The 17,365-nt window shown below is 39.3% G+C and overlaps 1 protein-coding gene across 1 annotated transcript in view; it reads right to left on the bottom strand.

Annotated features, from left to right (window-relative positions):
• Positions 1-7,596: 7,596 nt before the first annotated feature.
• dock1 (dedicator of cytokinesis 1) overlaps positions 7,597-17,365 on the bottom strand; it is a 480,313-nt gene continuing 470,544 nt past the window's right edge. Inside the window, exon 53 of the transcript XR_014602336.1 lies at positions 7,597-7,606. The gene's annotated coding sequence lies outside the window, so the exon portion shown is untranslated. The remainder of the gene's footprint in view (positions 7,607-17,365) is intronic.

Genomic DNA, 17,365 nt, shown 5'->3' with positions numbered 1-17,365 from the left:
GAACCCCAAACCTTCTGCTCTCAGACACTGTGTTTATCTCTTGAGCCACACAGGTATATATGTTACAAAGAGAGCGTAATAGTTAAACCACCTTTTAGAATGTAGATGGACAGAGAACATGTTCTTCAGGAGCCTTGAACCCCATATCTTCTGCTTTCAGACCCTGTATTTATCTCTTGAGCCACACAGGTTCAGACAATCTAAATGGAAACGTAATACTTAAACCACCTTAAAGAATTTAGATGGACAGTGAAAATGTGCTCCAGGAGTTTCAAACTCTAGACCTTCGGTTCATAAACCCCAGAGTTTTCTCTTAAGCCGTGGTGGCATGAAAGATGCAACTGAGAACATAATACTTAACCCACCTTTTCAGGATTTAGATGGACAATGAAGATGTTCTATGGGAGCTTTGAATCCTAAATCTTACGTTTATAATTTTAGAGTTGATTGGTAATTTTCGTTTCGGTAATATTTATTTTACCGAAACGAAAGTTAAATCCGAAAAAATCACTAAGTGTGGAGGCCAAAATCGTCCCCCCAAAAACCTCTTAGGAGTACGTTTCAGGCAATTTAGAGTTGATTGGTAGTACTCTGTAGTGACTTTTTTTATTGGTCCCTAACATTCATCGAGCTCTGGACTTAGTACATTTTTTTTTCACCATTGTGTCACTACCGAAACGAAAGTTTGTCACTACCGAAACGAAAGTTAAATCCGAAAGAATCACTAAGTGTGGAGGACAAAATCGTCCCCCCAAAAACCTGTTAGGAGTACGTTTCAGGCAATTTAGAGTTGATTGGTAATTTTCGTTTCGGTAAAATTTATTTTACCGAAACGAAAGTTAAATCCGAAAAAATCACTAAGTGTGGAGGCCAAAATCGTCCCCCCAAAAACCTCTTAGGAGTACGTTTCAGGCAATTTAGAGTTGATTGGTAGTACTTTGTAGTGACTTTTTTTTTTGGTCCCTAACATTCATCGAGCTCTGGACTTAGTAATTTTTTTTTTCACCATTGTGTCACTACCGAAACGAAAGTTTGTCACTACCGAAACGAAAGTTAAATCCGAAAAAATCACTAAGTGTGGAGGCCAAAATCGTCCCCCCAAAAACCTGTTAGGAGTACGTTTCAGGCAATTTAGAGTTGATTGCTAATTTTCGTTTTGGTAAAATTTATTTTACCGAAACGAAAGTTAAATTCGAAAAAATCACTAAGTGTGGAGGACAAAATCGTCCCCCCAAAAACCTGTTAGGAGTACATTTCAGGCAATTTAGAGTTGATTGGTAATTTTCGTTTCGGTAAAATTTATTTTACCGAAACGAAAGTTAAATCCGAAAAAATCACCAAGTGTGGAGGCCAAAATCCTCCCCCCAAAAACCTGTTAGGAGTACGTTTCAGGCAATTTAGAGTTGATTGGTAGTACTTTGTAGTGACTTTTTTGGTCACTACAAAGTGTAAGACCCATCTTTAATAATAACCATTCATTACTTAAAAGTATATCTCTGTATGATGGCATGCACTGATCACACCCCCAAACCGGGGAGTCTGGGGGTCCTCCCACAGGTGAATTTTGGGAGTTTGTCAGTTTGATACCAAATCCAGTAGAAAACCAGAAGAAATGACGATCCAGAAGAGTGTCAGGAGACATGGTCAAAAACCAGGAGACTCATGCGGGATCCAGGAGTGTTGGCAGCCCTGCCTATAGTGTAGGTATATTTTGCTTGTTGATCTTATTTTTGTTTGGTTCTTCCCACACTTTGTTTCGATGTCCCACGTCCTAATTGATTGATTAGCTCCTGCTGTGTGTCCCCTCAGCACCTTTAGTTTATGTCAGGTGAGGTGTGTGTTTGGGCAGCCTGGCATTCAGTGAGAGAATGGGGGTGAGCTAGGCTCAATATTTTGAGTTTGGGTTTGGGAACCCCTAACCTCTGGTTTGAGAAGCAACATATCTCTAGCTCAGGGGTGGGCAACTCTGATAATGGAGAGGGCCACTATATTTCCACACTCACTATGCCATTCTATGTCACACAAAAGTTGCGACGCGTTTTGAGCTTGTAGATCGGCTATTTTTGCTATTTTTTTTATTGGAATCCTGATTTGTCTTTGCTATTTTTGAATTGGGATCCTGAAAAGTAACATTTGTATTTAATTTGAAATGCAGGGGTTATACTTATGTTAACCATATGAACTTGAATACAAATACATTGGACATAAAAAGACAATAGAATGTTAATACTAGTCATCAAGCTAATATAGACTGAAGTAATTAAAGCGGGTCATGTTTGCATGTTTGGAATTGTAACAGCTGAAATCAATGATATATCAGTAGGCTATTCTGATATTAACCTGCGAGCCGCATTAAGTGAGAGTGGGCTAGTTGCCCATGTATGCTCTAACTGCACCACTGGGGTTTCTTAGTTGTCTGTCTACTGTCTTGTATGCTCTTCAGCAGTGGTGGGAGAAGTAAAGGCCAGCATCCCTATTCTGGGGGCGAACATTAGTCAAAAATAACAGATTTACAAGCGCACAACGTGTCAACGTGTTGTGAGCTTGTAGATTGACAATTATTAGTGAAGAGATTTGGTGTAGGTGGTAACAAGGCAAGCGGGAAAGTAAAGTTGCAACTTTACTAAGAATAGAGGGTTTAAGTCAAAATATCAATACCACAATGTAGAAATATACTGTACATCTAAATTCTAAAAGGATAAGTATTTCCTTCCCATCTGAATGTTTCATGTCTCTGTGGCTCAAGAGATGTGTCACTGTTTATGAACCAAAGATTTTAAGGTTCAAAGCTCCTAAAGAACATTTTCACTGTCCATCCTAATTTTAAAAGGTGGGTTAAGTATTACGTCCTCCAATGCATTTTCCATGCAAGCGTAGCTCAAGAGATGAATCCAGGGTTCATAAACTTGAGATTTAGGATTCAAAGCTCCCATAGAACATCTTCATTGTCCATCTAAATCCTGAAAAGGTGTGTTAAAGGGATATTTCACTTTCAAAAAAACTTTTGGTCATTTTATAGTCTACTCAGGCTTTAGTGAGCCCTCCAGACCGTTTTTAAGTTGCTTTATTCAGTATTTAGATATTTGATATTCATTTTACCAGCCACGCCCCCTTCCTATACAAACCCATTATAACTTAAAACTCAATTTTTAATCTGTTTAACCATCAAAAACACCCGTCCTTGGTTCTGGTGACTCACCCTGCCCCCCTAATGCGTGAGGGGGCCGTGTTTTTTTTATTACTTTTTTCATTTATTTTTAATATATATTTTTTGTATTTAATTTTTTCATTTTCCCAAAAAAATTATTAAAAATAAATGAAAAAAGTAATCAAAAAAACACGGCCCCCTCACGCATTAGGAGGGCAGGGTGAGTCACCAGAACCAAGGACGGGTGTTTTTGATGGTTAAACAGATTAAAATTTTAGTTTTAAGTTATAATGGGTTTGTATAGGAAGGGGGCGTGGCTGGTAAAATGAATATCAAATATCTAAATACTGAATAAAGCAACTTAAAAACGGTCTGGAGGGCTCACTAAAGCCTGAGTAGACCATAAAATGACCAAAAGTTTTTTTGAAAGTGAAATATCCCTTTAAGTATTATGTTCTCAGTTGCATCTTTCATGCCACCACGGCTTAAGAGAAAACTCTGGGGTTTATAAACCGAAGGTCTAGAGTTTGAAACTCCTGGAGCACATTTTCACTGTCCATCTAAATTCTATAAGGTGGTTTAAGTATTACGTTTCCATTTAGATTGTCTGAACCTGTGTGGCTCAAGAGATAAATACAGGGTCTGAAAGCAGAAGATATGGGGTTCAAGGCTCCTGAAGAACATTTTCTCTGTCCATCTACATTCTAAAAGGTGGTTTAAGTATTACGCTCTCTTTGTAACATATATACCTGTGTGGCTCAAGAGATAAACACAGGGTCTGAGAGCAGAAGGTTTGGGGGTTCAAACCTCCTGAAGAATATTTTCACTGTCCATCTAAATTCTATATGGTAGGTTAAGTATGACGTTCTCTTTGTGACATACATACCCGTGTGGCTCAAGAGATAAACACAGGGTCTGAAAGCAGAAGGTTTGGGGTTCAAGGCTCCTGAAGAACATTTTCACTGTCCATCTAACTTCTATATGGTAGGTTAAGTATTACGTTCTCTTTGTAACATATATACCTGTGTGGCTCAAGAGATAAACACAGGGTCTGAAAATAGAAGGTTTGGGGTTCAAGGCTCCTGAAGAACATTTTCTCTGTCTAAATTCTAAAACATCTAAATTCTATATGGTGGGTTAAGTATGACGTTCCCAATTGTAGCTTCCATGCCAGCGTGGCTTAAAAGATAAATACGTGGTTCATAATACCAGGGTTCCTGGATCAAAGCTCACTCAAAACAACTCAAACAACAACTAAATAAAAACTGAAAGGGTAAAACAACTAAAATGAAACAGTGATCAATACAAAAACTGGTGATGGAAAAAAAATACTAAACAATAAACAATAAAAAAAAAACTCAAACAACTTAATGTGAAAAAACAGAGCCCATAAAATCACAAAATAAAAAACTTTGCTTAATATGTACATTTCTTAAGCTCCTCCCTCTGGGGGTGGGCTACCTCCATGCTCCTCCCTCTCCTACCGGATTCTTAAGCTCCTCCCCCTGGAGGTGGGCTCCCTCCATGCTCCTCCCTCTCCTACCGGAGCTAAAAGAGGGCGTGAGGAGGGAGGCGGGCTACATCCATGCTTCTCGCCTTAAAAAGACCGAAAATTGAGATCTTCCCTGACCAAGATTCAAACCCACAACCATCCGCTTGTGAAGCCTATGCTTTTCTCTTGCACCACCAGGCCTTTCACACTAATCAGGATTTGGAGGTCATATTTAAAGTTAAAACAAGAGGTGATGGGTCAAAAGATGAAAATCCATAGCGAACACCTCTACCCCTGACAGAATGACTGAATCTACTAGATACACCCTCTGATGATCAGGGAAAGGGTTCATTATGACACAACTGAGATTTAGGTTGTTTAAAACCATCTGTTAGAAAACGTGACTGAGTCTGAACCCAGATTTACACTTTCATTGAAAGCAAACAGAGAGATGTTTATTAATGTCATAAAAAATGCATACCCTTTTTGTCATTTATAAATTCCTTAGTTTGAGATGATCAAAACTATAGCAGTGTTGGTGTTAAATCAAGTAGGCTACATTGTTCTCACTTTGGACTGGACATTAAAAAATATGTCTGTAAAGTGTTCAACTATAGTTCCTCAAACAGTGCTGTATTATGACCACAGATCCTCTTTGATTAGCTGAATTAAGTTTAAGAAAATACCACTTTGCACTCATTGCATGCAGCATATCAATCAAATCAATGATCAATTATAGGCCGAGCTCCATACTTCGTTTTGAGGTATTCTAGTGACTCAGGGATAACAAATTACGTAAGTTGAATCCAACCACTTTAATGTAATTTATTTATTGCAACCACCAACCAAAAGTGTTGCAAACGGCTGAGTTTGTAGCAAAATGAGGAAACTCACAAACAAAGAACGTTTAAATTATTTTATTAAAACTAAAACACACACACACACACACATATACATACTGTATACATATACATATACATATATCGGTAACCGGTGTCCATCAGGGCTCAATACTAGTGTATTTTCTGTTTTGTGTTATTGTGGGGAAAGCTTTGGCTGAAAATAGCCGATCCGACAAGCTCACAACGTGTCGTAGTGAGCTTGTCGATCGGCTATTTTCTGCTAAAGCTATAGCCGCAATACGGATACTGGGGTAATTAACAGGGCTTAAAGGGCAAGACCACTTGGTAGACGTTTGGGTTGTGTAGTTACCTTGCCATGATGCATCTCAAAAGGTGGCCAAGAAATCTAAAATAATTGCTCCATCGATAATTAAAAATATGCTCCTCATTGAATTACATTGTATGCTTAAACAGCTCTCAAAGTCACTTTTAGCACAAACAAACGCAAATAAAGTTGATTCAATCTAGAACATCACCAAACCCAGTACCGTTTGTTTTTTAAATAAAAATGCTAACATCCTGTTGATTTTGCTATTTTTATTAAAAAGAAAACCCGGACTGGATCCGCGGATCTGGATCTTCAAATGGTAAAATCAGCAGGAAGTTGACATTTTTATTAAAAAAAAAAAAACAGTACTGGGTTTGGTGATGTTCTATATTGACTGAATCAGCTTTGTTTGTGTTCGTTTATGTGCTAAAAGCGTGACTTTGAGAGCCGTTTTACCGTACAATGTCAATGAGGAGCATATTTTGAACGATCAATTTCTATTCAATGGAGCAATTATTTAAGATTTCTTGTTCACCTTTGGAGTTACATCATTGCAAGGTAACTACACAACCCAAACCTCTACCAAAGTGGTCTTGTCCTTTAACAACCAAAATCCAAAAGGCTGGAGTGCTCCCAGTGAGCTTCATGGTGAGAGAGAGGACAAGAGTGAAGTCCAGCCACCTCTTTTATAGAGGACAATACAGGTGGGCCAGATCTCCACTGATGACATACTCCGCCCTCCAATCATTCTGAAACACATGACACATGGTTAGTAACCATGACAACCACACCAGTTACCCTGACAATCCCCAGGGTTGTCACAACAATGAAATATAAAAATAGATAGCTGTGCTCTGAACAATTTAGGCAGAAGAAAGTATTTTTTTAACGACAGGACTGTATGGCATTTTGTTTATACTAAAGTATTGTATAGCTTCATTTTTTATGACACAGTACGAGTTTAGTATGACTTTTCTCATATACTATTGTGTCAATGTAGGAACTGAATTAATAACAAGGGAGCCCACCCCCAGGGGGAGGAGCTTAAGAGATTTAAATATTATGCAAAGTTGTTTTTTTTGTGATATTATGGACTTTGTTTTTTCACATTGATGTGATCGAGGTATATATTGTTTTTTGTTTAGTGTTTTTTTTTTCACCAGTTTGTATTGACCACAGTTTCATTTTAGTTGTTTTACCCTTTCAGTTCGTATTTAGTAGTTGTTTGAGTTGTTTTGAGTGAGATTTGAACCAGGAACCCCGGGTTTATGAACCACGTATTTATCTTTTAAGCCATGCTGGCATGGAAGCTACAATTGGGAACGTCATACTTAACCCACCTTTTAGAATTTAGATGGACAGTGAAAATGTTCTTCAGGAGCTTTGAATCCCAAACCTTCTGCTTTCAGACCCTGTACTTATCTATTGAGCCACACATGTTTGGACAATCTGAATGAGAATGTAATACTTAAAATGTTCATCTTACTGTGGACACGTTTGCCTGAACATGAATATTTGAAATGTTTTATAGTTTTAGAAATATACTCCTTTAAAAGTTCAGAAATGTATAATGGAGGTCGATGACAGGTTTTGGCACCTCAAAAAAACACTTTCACCTAGAAAATCCATTCGCAGTTTTTATAATTCATATTACTGTGGACACAAATGCTTGAACTTTTTACTTTAAAATGGTTTGTAGTTTTTGAGATATTTAACTTTAAGCGCCCAATGCATTGTCAATGGCAATGGACATTTAAAGGTGAACCTCGCTGTTCCTTCATACTTTAGCCTATACACTTGATTCACAATTGAAATAATTTGTGTTTTTTGAAATATTTAACTTTAAGCGCCCGACGCATTGTCAATGGCAATGGCCATTTAAAGGCGAAAAAAGTTAGTAAACCTGTGGGAGCTCAGATGCCAAGTATCCTGTGCTGGGATTTGATTCCATGACCTTGTGGTGTGAAGTCAAGAGCTCTTCTGACTGAGCTAAAGCTGGGGAACATTAGACTGTAAAGGGGGGGAAGGAGGGGGAAGAAGAAAAAGAGAAGAAAGAAGGGAAAAGGAGAAAAAACTTGAGAAAAAGGAAGGGAATGGATGCAATTCTAACTCAGCTTCATGTAAAATCCTGCTGCAAGCAATTATGTATCAGAATATTTTCAAAAAGCACTGAAATGTTAAAACTAGTGTTTCTAAGAAGGGGGAGTATGGATCCCAAGGTCGCCAGTTCGATCCCCGCTTTGACCAAAAGTAACAAGTGCACATGCTGTGTTTTAGATCATTTTACACAATGACAAATGTGATGTGAAATGTAAATAAGTGTAGAGGGCTGTCCCTCCACACCAAGAACGATAACTGTAAATGGTTCTATGGCTATAGGGTCTATACCACAACTAATGGTAATGACAGTAGACAATCACAGTGGTGAACGACAATCGTTGGCATCAGTTTCAGAGTAATTTGATGAATAATGCAAATGCATCTGTATTTTCAAGGCATCAGTATAGGCTACCACCATGTGTTTACAGAAGGTCATCATTCATCATGCTCACATCATCAGTTATCATTCTTGGTAACTCATCATTAGATGTGCCAATTCATTGTTATGAGTCCTAACACATCTTTCAAATATCACTTAATATGTGACACAGATGAGTTTGATTGCTTGCAATGCATGCAATAGCTACTTCTGTTGATGCACCAATCATTTCATTTTTCAGTTTGCAAAAAGCTCAACTTTGCTTGACTCTTACAGATAGTTTTGGTAGGAACAAGTCAATAGGATTGATTGATTGATTTTATTAGACGTTACACAGGAAAAAACACACGTTATTGCATGTTCATGTTCATCATAGAAATGTCAAGGATACAGATACATAAAAGTCTTGCGACTTATTTTCATTGTGGTCCTTGGTCTGAGACAAACAACACTGCAACAAAATGCATACAGGTAGACAGTACAGTAAATAAATAAAACAATCAATAGCTACACTAGCATAAAAACATATAATCGCATTATATACGATTATATGTCGTATTATTATATATTATAGGTACACAGGGGCGCTGTTGATGTAGATGTTATGCACCAGGTTCAGCTGTAGTTGAACTGACCTGGCTGCCAGAGGGAGCCAACCCAACTGCTGGAAATTATGTTTTCCAACATGGTCCCTTGCAGACAGCCCCAAGACAAGCCTGACCAACCTATTTTGAGAAACCTGCAACTTCTCTTTTAGGGCTTTGGTTAGGCCACCGTACCATGAGCCAAACAGCATAGTCGAAACAACACAAAACCAGTGAGTTTGCTAATAAGCGAAGACTGGCCGAGTCCAGAAACTGCGCTTTCCTGGCTAAGAATTTGGTTCTGCCATTCACCTTACTAATGGTCTTAAGAGCCATGGTTTCACCACCCAGGAGGCCATTATTCCATCAAGAAATATATAATTTAAAAAAGCATGCACACCCAGATCCAAGCGATCAAATGTACAGCAACATCCTATGCCTATGCTTGAACCACAATGACATTTCAGCATGTGGTTAATATTCTGTGTTGCTGTATGCAACCATCTTTCACATGAACAGCTTTGTCTCTGTCTATATCAGTCCAAAGCCCATTACAGTGTCAAAGAAAGCCCAAAGTACTACTACATCTTCAAATTTCTCCCCTGTTCAAGGGAGAGGCTATATATAGTGGTTTGGCCTTAGGTGTCTCTTCTTACCATGCGGGAGACTGGGGTTCGAATCCCGACCGGTACATTCAGAAATGTCCAAAAAGAGCCGATCTACAATCTGCGCTGTATGACATAATTCTCATACTCCATTCATTATAACACAGAGACGTTATTAGACACTAAGCTATCCATGACAACACGTCTTTAAGCCCTAGGAGTCTCAACAGTTATAAGTGGCTACTGTTTAATATGGCTGAAGAGGCAATTCATTGACCACAGTTTTGCACAACTTTAACATCCCAGATCGATCGAAATATTAACCCACTGTGACTAATACACCATGACATAGGAGGATGTGCTAAAGATGTAATCACAGGTAATCACAGGGCTATCTGCTTGATATATTATAATAAAAAGTGCATACAGGTATTATGAATAAATTAATTGAGTGCTAACATTTAATGTAAACATACACAACAGGACAAAGGTGAAACAGTAAGCACAGCGCTGCAGGGAATCGAACCCTGTTGCCAGCAGAAACCAGGTGTACAGACTACCAGTGCTTTTTGCCATGTTGACACCATATGTCCATAATTGCATGAAAATGTATGACAAGATATGAATAACCTGGCTTTACCAACACAGCTCTCCTTCGGTGTTTAGTGATTGACCTGTAATCGCACTATACCAGGGGTCTTCAACAGGGGGTCCGGGACCCCTAGGGGGTCCTCAGAGTTACTACAGGGGGTCCGCCAAATCTACTTCTCCCTTTTCTGAGGAGAACTTAAGCCAAAAATAGCTGATCTACAAGCTCACAACGACTCCCGCTGCGAGGCGTTGTGAGCTTGTAGATCGGCCATTTTTGGCAAAGAGGTATAGGTGTAGAGGGAAAAAAAGGGCAGACCAAGTAAAAAATAAAGTCTAATCTGAAACACAATTTTATACAATATAGAGGGGGGGTCCCTGCTTCATCTCTCTCTCTCAGCTAGGGGGTCCTTGGCCAGAAAACATTGAAGACCCTTGCACTATACAACAGCACAGTGATTCTCAGACTGGGGTCCGGGGACCCCCAGGGTCCCCAGACTTTTATTTTGTATTTTGATATGGTATCAACATCAGCTATATAGCCACTATAAACCCTATACATCAGCTATTTGAAAATAGCTGATCTACAAGCTTGTTGATCAGCTATTTTCAACAAATCAGACCCTTAAACTAAGCTAAACACTCTAAGGAGCATGATAGTGATCAGTGAGTATGTTTATGAATCATTTGTCTAACATGGACTATGGTTAGCTTTAAGCCCAAGCTGCAAGTTACAGACAGCCCAGGCCAGTACACAATTATGAAATCCCAGATCGATCTAAAAACGATTCCACTGTATTCACCAACTCACCAGGTTATTTGAGCATTACATCTTTTGCTTTAGCATGTTATAAACTGCCCTACAGAGCCTTTAAACCCTTTTTTAAATAGACGATGCTAATGCGCTAAATGTCATTAGCATGGTCCTCCCTTGATCAAAGCATGACCAAAAAATCAGGCAGTTTTAACACACAATGTTACATGTGTTTAGTGGCGTTTCTGTGGAAAATAAAAGGCACTTTTACCTGTATGTTGCTGCTGCTGCTGCTGCTGCTACTGCTGTGTGACCACAGACCACTGCAGCATACTATGCTGTCACAGTCAGTGAGACAGGTCTTTAATGTCATCAAAAACATATAAAACATAAAATCAAAATGTTCTTGGGGTCTAACCGGCACCAGGAGACCGTCGTTATTTCATTGCCGTGCCTATAATTAATTTAGTGGCATATTAGAGTAGCATAGAGTTTCTGCCTTCATGTAAACAACAATGGCTGCCGTTGAGGAGCTTTTCATTGGCTGAGGAAAGGGGTGAGGGTCGGGTTTTCATTGGCTAACAGGTAAATGAGCCGAGGGGAAGATTTCATTGGCTAGAAATGCAAAAGGGAAACAAGGGGAAGATTTCATTGGCTAGAAATGCGGAAGGAAAATGAAGGGAAAAGAAGGGTGATTTTTTTGGTTGGCTGGAATAGGAATGAAATTGAAGCCGGGAGCTCTGTGAATGGTCGGATATTTACAGTCCACCAGGGGCTGGGTAGAGCTACCCAGGCACACTAAGCACCGCGAGTCCAAACTGAGACTCCTTTGCGGCAATAATAATAATAATAATAATAACCCATGTAGTAACTATGAGGACCCCTAGGGGTCCAGGACCCCCTTATGAAGACCCCTGCTCTAGGGCAACATATGCTATGGTTTACAACCTATGTTTTAAACCATAGCATATGTTACCCTAATATACAGCGCTGTGAGCTTGTAGTCCAGCTATTTTCACAATTTGACCAGTTTGTGTATACATAGTTTGTTTTTTAAAAGTCCTTAAACTTTCACTTTACTGTCACTTGGGCTATAGCCTGTTCAAAATGGGCTTACTCAAGTAAAAGTATGAGAAACAGTGTAAGGATGTTATGGTTTCTGTGGAGCTCCATGTGTTTGGACCTGACCCCATGTCTTTGGGCCTCCTCTACTGTCCTGTGGCGACTGGAGCAGCTTGTTCTGGAGGCCATCAGTCTGGAATCAAACAAACACACCTCATAATTACCTGGAGAGAGTAATGGAGTATCAGGTCACCATCAACTGCTGAAGTTGCACACACACAGAGAGGTTCTACCCAACATTTCAGGTAAACATACAACAGGACAAAGGAGGAAAATATCAGCAGGGCACCGCAGGGACCCCGTCCCGTCCCGGTAGAGCAGGAGTACCATACTACCAGCGCCTTTTGCTTTTTGACACCATGTCCTTACCTGCATGTGAATCAGTGTTGATTTCGTCAACAAATAAAAACTAGACTCAAATGTAAGGGTGGAGAAGAGATCCAGTAAAAGACAAGTCATTTTATGTTTACTTGCGCTCGGGTGTTGCCACTGAAAATAGTCGATCTACAAGCTTGTAGATCGACTATTTTCAGCATGCAACCGGGTGTAAAATCAGCCATTACGACACCATCAAGGCACCGCCAAGATACATTTTAGTCGACTAAATCAACTGTAGATTTATTCGAATATGAAATTGTATTCAAAAGACTATGACTAAAACTGTCAAAATCAACACTGATGTGAATAAAGTTTGTACATCACAGATCATGAAGAAAAGAAGAGAAAAGGATGAATAACCTGTGTTGCAGCGGCTTGATAAAGAACCATCACAGCTCTCCTTCAGTGTTTACTATTTGACCTGTAACCAAAGTTTACAATAACACTGTGATTCTCAAATTGGGGTCCTTGAGGGGGTTCCACAGGGTCCCCAAAAAGTGTTAATATAGCATCAAAATCAGTTTAGCCACTTCAAACCTATACATCAACTATTTGAAAATAGCAGATCTACAAGATCAGCAATTGACATTATCTGTAGATCTTTTAGGAAGTTTTTCAAAACCTTTTTAGGTGGGTGTCTGCCACCACATGTACAGTATATGATTGATTGATTTTTCTTTGTTAAAGTGTCAAGCTTCCAAGGAAGCCTCGCCCATATGGACTTACAGGACACTTTTACCTTTCGTTTGACATGAACAATGAACCGACATGATAATTCACAAACAATGATCGAACGAATACTAAAACTAAAACACTCAAGCTTCATACGGTATATATTAATTTGGGGGTCCTTGACTTGAAAACGTTTTACAACCACTGCTGTACGTAGCACACATGAACATTTATTCACATCAACATATCTGTGTCTATCAGTCCAAAGCCTTAACTCTGTCTGTATATCTATTACACTAGTTGGCATAATATGAACACATTATGCCCAATCATCAAGAATATACCCTGAAGAAGGCCATAACATTAATTATTTAGTTTCCAACAGAGAGAGAATTATCTTAACCCATTAAGACCGGTAACGCATCTGTGTCAGTATAAGATTTCTTTGGCTATTCAAAAATAGCTGATCTACAAGCTCATTGCCGCGCTATGAGCTTGCATACTGCTATTTTTGAAAAATCATGAAAATGTATGCAAATCTTTGAATATATATATTTTTAAAGCGAACATTTGTAACTCAAGTCTTTGCTTCTGGGGGATTCTACAAATGTCTTCTTAATCCTAACAGTTTTTTTGTTTTTAAACGTATATTGCTATAATATCAGTGGTTTTCAAACTTTTTCATGTCAAGGACCCCCAAAATGATGTGTATTTGGCCGCGGACCCCCATCTCAAAATATTTTGTTCCAGGGACCCCCATGAAGCAAAGATTTGGGTTACAAATGTTCGCTTTAAAAATTCTAAGATTTGCACACATTTTCACGATTTAAAAAACATACTGTAGCAGATATACAAGCTCATAGCGCGGCACTCGGTGCCGCGCTATGAGCTTGTATATCTGCTATTTTTGAATAGCCAAAGAAATAAAAAAAAATGACACAGATGCTTCGCCCTGGTCTTAAAGGGTTAACAGCTAAAGAATTAAAAATATGTTTCACTAGGACAGCATTCCATTTGAAAAGGAAAACCTTGAGTTCACACAGACAGACAGGGGCCCTGGCTGTACTTAAAGGTGGATGCTGACTTATGGAAACGCTGTCGCCTTTTATCACGCACGATATGTATTATAGTGAACCCGGGCACCGTTGAAAGCATCCAAAGGAAATGGAACGGTGTCAAAACAAACAAACGACCAGGAACAGAAATGTATACACGATGACATTATTTCTGGGCTGCTGATATGACAAACAACACAAGGGGCTGGGTGGTGGTGTTGTTAAATATATTTCTCCTGGAGAAACACAAGACAACTTTTCTCCCTCAAAGCCTGCAAGGAAATCCACTCAATTAAGTGATGTATTATTTCCTTATGCAGAGGGGGGAGAGAGAGAGAGAGAGAGAGAGAGAGAGAGAGAGAGAGAGAGAGAGAGAGAGAGAGAGAGAGAGAGATACAGGCATAATGCCGGTGCACAAATCACAGAGAGCCTATTGAAATATCTCCCAGTTAACACATTAAGGCCTGAGGCCGATTCTACAAATGTCTTCTAAAACCTAACAGTTTTTTGAAAAATATTTTGAATATTTATTTCTAATATATATTTTTTATATATATATATATATATCCAAAGATTTGCACAAATACAATTGTTTTTCATCTACAAGCTCACAGTGCGGCACTCACTATCTCACTTATCTTCTTATCTATCACAATCTTCAAGGGATAGTTCACACAAAAAAATACATATTTTCTATCAAATAGTCACCCCATGGAGATCCAGACTCATGGATATATTTTTTGTTTTTGTCGCATTCCTAAGCCAATCATTTGATGACCAGCGGACCGGTAGGCAGTGGTTCCGGTAGGAGACACAAAGGAGACTCTTTGTGTCTCCTACCGGAACCACTGCAGGTCATCAAATTATTGTCTTAGGAATGTGACAAAAACAAAACAATATCCATTCATTCAAGTCTGCATGGGGTGACTAATCAATAGAAAAAGTCATTTTGGGGTTGAACTATCCGTTTAAAATTACACAGATTGCTTTCCCGGACTGAATGGGTTAACTATATCATATTGCCACCACTGCTGAAATGCTTCATCCTTTATGCCTTTTCTATAGCGCAGGCTGGATATTGAATGGGTGCTGGGCATCCTTGATAAGAGAATTATGCATTCTTCTCCCTGCCTTATAATTCACTGGATAGAATTATCATTGCGGTAGGTATAAGGACCACAAAAGGCTGGTTGTATTTTTATGCTTAAATCACTGCTTAGCGACACCTCCGTGGCCCGCTTCTCTCCTCTTAACATAGTCTCCTATACCCTACCCGTCCCTGTTGTCCAGCAACTGGTATCAACTGTATACCAGCGTTTCCCAGACAATGGGCCCGGGACCCATTTTTTGGGTCACAGACCAATTTGTATGGGTCACGACGACTCACAAAGTGCTTTATTTTGGGTTTCCTGCAAATAAATTAGATGGTTATTTCAAAAATATTTCCTAAAAATATATATATATAATCTTTCAGAAAGTTTCCGATTTCAAGCATTTTTTTCAAAAGAATCTCAGGAATGTAAAATCTAAAAATAAAATAAAAATCCCCAAAAAATAATTTGTTTTAGAATTTAAGAAGTAGAGAAGATAGCCAATCTACAAGCTCACAACGCGTCGCGTCCCTGATGTATGAATCAGGCATAAGGGCATGATAACTATGAATACGTTAATAAAACATCAACTGATGCACAAACTTGGACACATCATCAGTGTTCTTTCCTGGAGTCACCGGGTGTTTGGGGTCTCGCAAACAGACACCCTCCTCCAGGCGACCCGACCGAGGCTGATCAGACCCCGGGCTGTGTCCAAAGTGGCAAGCTACTGCCCCCGAATCTTTGATTCTGGGGGTCCCTGGCACAAAACATTTTCAGACGGGGGTCCGTGGCCAAATCTATATCAAATTAGGGGGTCCCTCGCATGAAAAAGGTTGAAAACCACTGGTATAGACCAGGGGTCTTCAACCTGTTCAGGCCAAGGACCCCCTAACTGAGAGAGAGATGAAGCAGGGACCCCCAGTCCCCACTATATCTCCATGAATTACATATTACATAAAATTGTGTTGCAGATTAAAGCTTTTCATAGATGTTGGATTCATGTTAATGTGTATTTTCAGACATTTAACGACTTAAACCGTCAATACTTAGTAAACTTTCACTCTGTACTTGGTCTGCTCTTTTCCCCCCTCTTTAACGAAAATGTGAGCTTGTAGATCGGCTATTTTCGGCTAAAGTTGTCCGTAGAATAGGGATGCTAGGGTTCAAGTGGTTAATGTAAAAAACAATGACCCTATCACACAGAGATTTGGCGGACCCCCTGTAGCAACTCTGAGGACCCCCTAGGGGTCCCGGACCCCCTGTTGAAGACCCCTGGTATAGACAGTCCAGGGGCCACAATCGGCTACTCAATATGTTAGCTCGTAACCATCATTGACCGATGATTTAGCAACTGAAAGCCAGTGAGTGGCTGGCTGCATACAGGCTATAGAGCTGTACCTTTTTCCCTTCAGCCCTACACGGTGCATAAGTGTAGTTACACTGGAATCAATGGCAAAGATAAACTTTCCCCGTGTTTGTTGATCAGGCTAACATGGAGAGTCAATAGGGCTTGACTGAACACACATAAACAGGGTCTGGTTGCAGTTAGCACGGCAAGACACCACAGGGTAATGATCCACAGAGAGAGAGAGAGAGAGAGAGAGAGAGAAAGAGAGAGAGAGAGAGAGAGAGAGAGAGAGAGAGAGAGGTGGGAAAAGTACTTGCATGTTTTACTTAAAAGACAACTTTGTTTTTTTACAACCAAGGTTTATGTTTTAGCTTGTAATTAAAGTAAATAAAAAATGAGTGGTAATTATTTTTTTATAGTATTAGCAATTTTCGCGATCTTTTTTTACAGTGGGCGGGGGCATTCGGGCAGGTGGCTAAATATGTCTTTTTACACAATAACTTGGCGATTTCTAAATATGTCTATAGTATTTTTTGCACAATAAAAAAGGTCCTGTGGTCGTTGATGGCCAGATATATGAGTTATTGGGGGCTAGAAGAGCTACTGTAATTAATAATAAAGAAATCGCCGGGTTATTGTGTAAAAAACCTGCCCGAATGCCCCCGCCCACTGTAAAAAAAGATCGCGAAAATTGCTAAAACTATAGAAAGCAGTGAATGAGAAAAAATGTACACTCATCTTTTATTTACTTTCATTACAAGCTAAAACATAAACCTTGGTCGTAAAAAAAACAAAGTTGTCCTTTAAGTAAAAGTATCAATACGGCGATGTAGAAATACTATGTTAAAAGAGAGAGAGAGAGAGAGAGAGAGAGAG

The sequence above is a fragment of the Gymnoscopelus microlampas genome (genome assembly GCF_963454915.1).
Source record: "Gymnoscopelus microlampas genome assembly, chromosome: 14".
Lineage (NCBI taxonomy): Eukaryota > Metazoa > Chordata > Actinopteri > Myctophiformes > Myctophidae > Gymnoscopelus > Gymnoscopelus microlampas.
The sequence above is the reverse complement of the archived record's forward strand: the minus strand, read 5'-3'. Positions and strand labels throughout refer to the sequence as shown.